The 6,288-nt window shown below is 42.0% G+C and overlaps 1 protein-coding gene and 1 pseudogene across 1 annotated transcript in view; one reads left to right on the top strand and one right to left on the bottom strand.

Annotated features, from left to right (window-relative positions):
- LOC147054834 (ribonuclease inhibitor-like) overlaps positions 1-6,288 on the top strand; it is a 256,301-nt gene that overhangs the window by 109,031 nt on the left and 140,982 nt on the right. The window lies entirely within an intron of this gene.
- LOC147054836 (signal peptidase complex subunit 2 pseudogene) lies at positions 3,642-4,119 on the bottom strand (annotated as a pseudogene).

Below are 6,288 nucleotides of genomic sequence, written 5' to 3'. Positions count from 1 at the left end.
CTCTCTCTCTCTCTCTCTCTCTCTCTCTCTCTCTCTCTCTCTCTCTCTCTCTCTCTCTCTCTCTCTCTCTCTCTCTCTCTCTCTCTCTATCTATCTATATATATATATATAGTCGAAAAAATAGGCTATTTTGGTCATTATTATCGCATAACCGCAGGACTAGTACGTCCAGCTTCTCTGCTCTTTTTTTTTTCTACTCCCTCATCTATCACGAGCTTTGATCCTCATGCAGCCGAACCGCCACATCAGTTGACTCGTTTGAGGGTCAGTCTCATGACCAGGCTAAACGCTACGAAGGAAAAATTACGCATAGTCTCCCAATCACCTTCCCTTCCATTTGCGCCCCCTTTTCTGTAGATAATCTCAACGTGGATATACTGTGGCGACAGTAACTCTACTAAATATTATCTAGAGCAGGGGGGCTCACACTTTTTCAGCATGCGAGCTACTTATAAAACAACCAAGTCAAAATGATCTACCTACACACCACAAAAATGCAAAACATATAACTATTTTCAAATTTATTAAGGATTCTTTGTATGTACAATGTATGTTGATGTACCTTGCATAACTGAATAGGTCAATATTGCACAATACACAATAAATATTGAATTTTTTGGTAATTATAGGAAGATATGCTGAAATAAATAAATAAATAAATAAATAAATAAATAAATAACGTCACGCTGCGATCGATCAGTACTGCCTCCGCGATCGACCAGTAGATCGCGATCGACGTAATGAGCACCCCTGATCTAGAGTCTCTCCGGTCCCGGTCTGCACTGAATTCTCTCACTGTACCATGTATGCCTACAGCTGTCCTCTTCGAATCCAGTCATTCGCCGCCCCCCTCCCCCCCACACGCACGCACATACATGCCACCTCCTTGCGCACTGACAGTCTCACACACACTTGAACGCATAAAGGCAGTCCCGACGATCAGAATTGGAGGCACGAACACACGAACGAACACACGAACGAACACACGAACGAACACGCGAACGCGAACACGAACACGAACACGAACACGAACACGAACACGAACACGAACACGAACACGAACACGAACACGAACACGAACACGAACACGAACACACACACACACACACACACACACACACACACACACACACACACACACACACACACACACACACACACACACACACACACACACACACACACACACACACACACACACACACACACACACACACACACACACACACACACACACACACACACACACACACACACACACACACAAACCCATATTCAAAGGCACCCCGGACGATCAGAATGGGAGGCTTTGGTCTCAATCATTAGCATCAAATCGCTGCACGGTGTCCCTCTCTCCTCTAGAGGGCGATTACAATCGAAATAAACAAAATGAGAAAAAAAAACAAGCCATTAAGCCTCCTTTTCAAAAGTGGGGGAGGACAACATGTACTATATGTTTAGGTACGCACTTCAAAACTACAATTTAAAAAAAGGTGCTTCAGATGTTGTAGGCCAAGATAGACAGATAGCTAGAAATAGTCTCCGTTCTTCGGTCGGTCCGATCGCCCTGCGAATGGGCGTCTTTGTCACGCACTGTCACCTGCTAATCTCGTGTGTGTGGCATTCCGTGTTTTGTTGTCTGTTGGTTGTCATGGTATCCGTTCACGTCTCTGTCCCGCGTCTTCTCTCTTGCCGCGCAATTAGCACAATCACTGACACCCGTTCCTCTTGTTAACACCGTTTATCTAAACCAGGGGTCGGGAACCCAAAATGTTCAAAGAGCCATATTGGCCAAAATAAAATAAAAACCATACATTTTTGGAGCCGCAAAAATCTAAAAGCCTAAGGCAACATAGACTGTCAGTACATAAGCTGTATGCTTACTAATAAAATAATTAATAATAATATTAGTGGTACCAATTTGATCATTTCTTCTTGCGGCCCATTAGAGTTCACATACCTGCATAGCAGAACTGTCCGATATCGGAATTGATCTCCTTGATCTGGTGATCGGTGATATTGTTTGTGCGGAGAGGCATGTCTTTAGTTTTCTGAATGATTTTGGTTTTGTTATTTGTGAAAATAGACACTCTGATATTTTAATGAATGAATCCCGTCATGTACTCGCCATCGGTGAATGGTTTTCCCCGCTTTATCTCCCGGGCTGCAACAAAACTTGCAATAATGTTATTGATTATTCCCTGTCTTTTACACAAATTTTGGCAAATTGATTGCCTGATTGATATACGTAGGCTAGCACTTGTTATGGAACACATAGAGCATGCTCGTGTAATTCTCTTCATTGATTTATTTACGTTCTGGTTTTCCTTAAAGGCAAAATGACAAATCCATGAAATCCAAGATGTACCCAGAATGCTCGAGGCGGGTGAGACTCCTAAAAGACTCCTATAGGATTATTGTTCTGCAAAACTGATTCAAGTATTTTTCCCATATGAAATGAAACAAAATCAAAGAGGAGGGAAATCCACCCAATGAGCGTTGAAAAGCAAGCACTGAAGCTAAATCCTTGGTTTAGAGTAATGACATATGTGTGCTTATTCTGCAGTTGATGGTTAAAGGGCTGGGATCTCTAATGATTTTAATATAATGTGTGACGATAACCAATCCCTTTGACATATTATCACCCACTGGCCAATGCTCAGGAGACTGATGCATGTCTGTTGAGCTGGAGATAGCTGCTGCTTACACTGCTGCAGATTTCTGTGCTCTTACATGAAAGCCCGCGAGCATCAGGCATGGAGAGATTGTCCACTGCCTATGCCAACAGAAGTGAGGGCACATGTTTCTTTCGTAGTAGTGGTAATAATAATAATAATAGTAATAATAACAATAATGAATAGGGTGATGATTAATTTTACTCTAATTTTGATCTTTTGCATACGCCATACATACATCACTGTCGAATTGAATTTAATATTTTAGATGATATTAAGATGACAGATTTACATGAAACCCAATGCATTTTTAACGCAATTCTATATTACATGAAGTCAAGGGGTTGAATATTGGTTAAAAATAAATTTTGCGTGCTACTATACTATACTATACTATACTATACTATACTATACTATACTATCTAGTAGCGTAGTAGTCTGTCCAGCAATAGAAAATCCATTAACTGTTCAGTAAAGGAAGCAAATGACTAGAATTTGACCCTGTAATTTAACATTGTCAAGTCAAGTCAAGATTTATTTCTATAGCCCTAAATCACAAACAAGTCTCAAAGGGCTTCACAGATACATAAAATTGACGATTTTATTTATTTCTATGAATTCACTTTTTTGCACAAGAACTTTTTACGACAAGGAGCATAAAATAGGATTTTTTTCTTTTTAATCTGATGCATCAATGAATTGAAAAATCTGAATGAAACTCATCGCAGCGCTAATTGCGGTAGACGTTGTCCAAATTGCGTGTCGGGCGATGGCTCCTACCATGATGACGGCGTTGGTGACAGCCGGATTGTGAGCCGACCAGAAGGCCGCCAAGCAGGCCATCCCGACGGCCGGCGGCTGACGAGTGACTCCAGGCCCCGCCCACAGCCAATCCTCTCTAAGGCTCGTGGGCGGAGCGTTAGGCCTCGCCTCAGCGGCGCAGGGCAAGATCAGGTCGAAAGTCAGTCAGCCTGGCGTGAGCAAACTGGAGGAGGAAAAGCCCTGGCTCTCTCCACAATCCATCCCGGCCGGGTCCTTCTGGAGGGCCACCAGGAAAATGTTCTTCTCCTTGTAGGACGTGTACAGCGTCAGGATGCCCATCTTGATGAAGTAGGAGACCACGCAGCAGGCCAGGACGGGTCTGGACTCGTGGAAGGGGCGCAGGTAGTCCCACACCAGGGCCACCATGGCAAAGACGCATGAGACCGTACAGATGACTAGACGACCGTCCACCAGACCAAAGTTCTCCTCGTAGCCATACTTCTCCAGCAGCACCTGCTTAGCTGCATCATCCAGAGAGTTCTTGACCGCGGCGCCGTCCCATTTGTCGATCTTCACTGGCTTTTTGTCAATTCTCCATTTCTCTAAAAGGCCACTCTTTTCATTGCGCGCAGCTGCCATTTTGTCTTCCGCCCCAAACAACGTTGACCTGGCTGGGCTTCTTCCTTCTTCTTCTTCTTTGTGGCAACCTAACCTAACATTGTGCAATTTTATTTGCAGCCCGCATTTAAAATAGTAATGTATCAATTAAAAATCTGTGGTTACAGACTGGTGTAGGCTATTGAAACACAGCCCAAATTATAATTACCACTGTAAAGTGTCGCATAAATCTGGGTATCTAAAATTTGTTATCTGTACTATATGTCGCCTGTAGTTACAAAAAATAAAATCCTGAATTAGGCAAATACGGTAAATTCAGGTAAAGTTCCGACTATTGTGTACTTATTTCGCTAATTGTAGTATTTACTGCATGTACTGTCTCTTTCAAATCGCTGCCCCCTAGCTCTTATACGCATGCAGAGTTGGCGATAAATTATCACAGCTCTAACAATTGTACATTGAGTATTTTGAAAAGTATCACACTAAAACTCTTTTGACAAACAAAGATGATGAATTCCCCTTATTATAGATCTATCCAATATCCGTGAACAATATTAATCTGGAAATCCCCGCTCTAATCATTGACATTCGCTGATAAGTTAAAAGCACTGTGTGGAGAAACACCCAAAATAATCAGGAGGAAAAGTAATGAAATTAGTCAATGCACTGTTAGATTTGCGACTCCTTTTCAGCTCTATCCATCTACTTTGAGATTTTGTTAACCAAAGCCGCGGCTTTAGGTTTATATGCAGACAAGCAAAGCTTTATTTTCCTCAGGAGGGAGATATTTTACCTCCGTCTTACGGTTTTATGTTGGAGAGGTGTCACACAGGCGAAATAGATGGCTAATGCATAGGCAACGCGCGAATCGCTGTACGTCAGACGGGGAGGTGGATGTGTTGCGGGGGAATGCGGGGGGCTGTTGGTGGGGGTAGCGCAGAGGAGGGATTTGAATCTACCTCTGGCCCATTACTGGGACTGAGTGGTGCAGTTCCCAAAACATAGTGCCCTATGTCAGTGTTTCCCAACCTTTTTTCTTTCACAGCATACCTTTTCATTGTAAAAAATCTCAAGGCACACCACCAACAAAAATCTGTTAAGTGTTACACCAGCTTCTATATTAAAATCAGTTATATTACAACGGAAGACTAAAGTTCGATTCCTATATATGTATGGACAGTCGAATAATTGAATAAAAAAAAAATATATATTCTTTAAATTGTATTTCTTTTTTTTAATAAAAGTGACAGTTTTTTTTTAAAAAGGTTTTAGACAGTGTGAGGAATAAACTATTGAAAGTGATTGTGATTAAAATCCAAAAGAATCAACATGACTTTTTTGACTGTTTAGCTCTATAAATATTGCGACGATAAGAGCAAAGTCACTTTTAAAGAAGCTCTGCTGTTCTGACAGCAGTTGAGTGGCTATCACAGTCGAGGTGTCTCAAATTGACTGTGTATTTTATGTTGGTGAATAATCAACAATTCAGGTTCTCCGGTTGAACTGCATACTCTGCTTTCTATCGGACACCAAACACACCACAGCCATCATAATGTCACTGTTAGCAAAAGCACACAACAAAACACACGTAAACTGAATATGTGCCGACAAGAGCGGCCCTACCACTAGGCACACTCGGCCATTGCCTAGGGCGCCAGTTGGGGAGCGGGGCGCCGCAACCACCCCCCCAAAAAATTTATATATGTTTTTTAAGTATTATTTTCTTTCTAAGTTTTTCTAACCCATATAAATGCATATTGTTAATCGTGCACTTATCTGATGTAAGTGACCGGCTCTCCGTTTAAAGGGTAAAATTCAGTACTCTCTGCAGTGACACAGTCTGTAGGGGAGACTAGAATTGATTTAAGCCGGTACGGAAAGAAGATTGGTTCCGAGTCTAACTGCTGTTCAGGCAACTAACCTATTGTTAGACTAATTCCGTCATTTCAGGACGCCAGTCCCGCTGAAATCAAAGAGACCCGAGGATTGAGCTCTCCTTTCCTATTAAGATTGTTGCTTTTGTTATCCGCGCGGAATAGTTTAGCTGTCTTTGTTAAGACCGCAGGAACTTGTTTATTTTCACCAGCGTGCACCCACAGTAGCTGAGCTCAACTTAACTGTTTCGAACCAGATTCTGACACTCCCTGATGTCAAGGATTAAAGCTGTCTTTATCTAAAAAAGAACTGAATGGTTTAAAGGATGACTATAATAGAGAAACAAAAGAGATTTAAA

This window comes from Syngnathus leptorhynchus, chromosome 7 (genome assembly GCF_054491065.1).
Source record: "Syngnathus leptorhynchus isolate UIUO chromosome 7, UIUO_Slep, whole genome shotgun sequence".
NCBI lineage: Eukaryota > Metazoa > Chordata > Actinopteri > Syngnathiformes > Syngnathidae > Syngnathus > Syngnathus leptorhynchus.
This window is presented reverse-complemented; position numbering and strand designations above follow the sequence as displayed.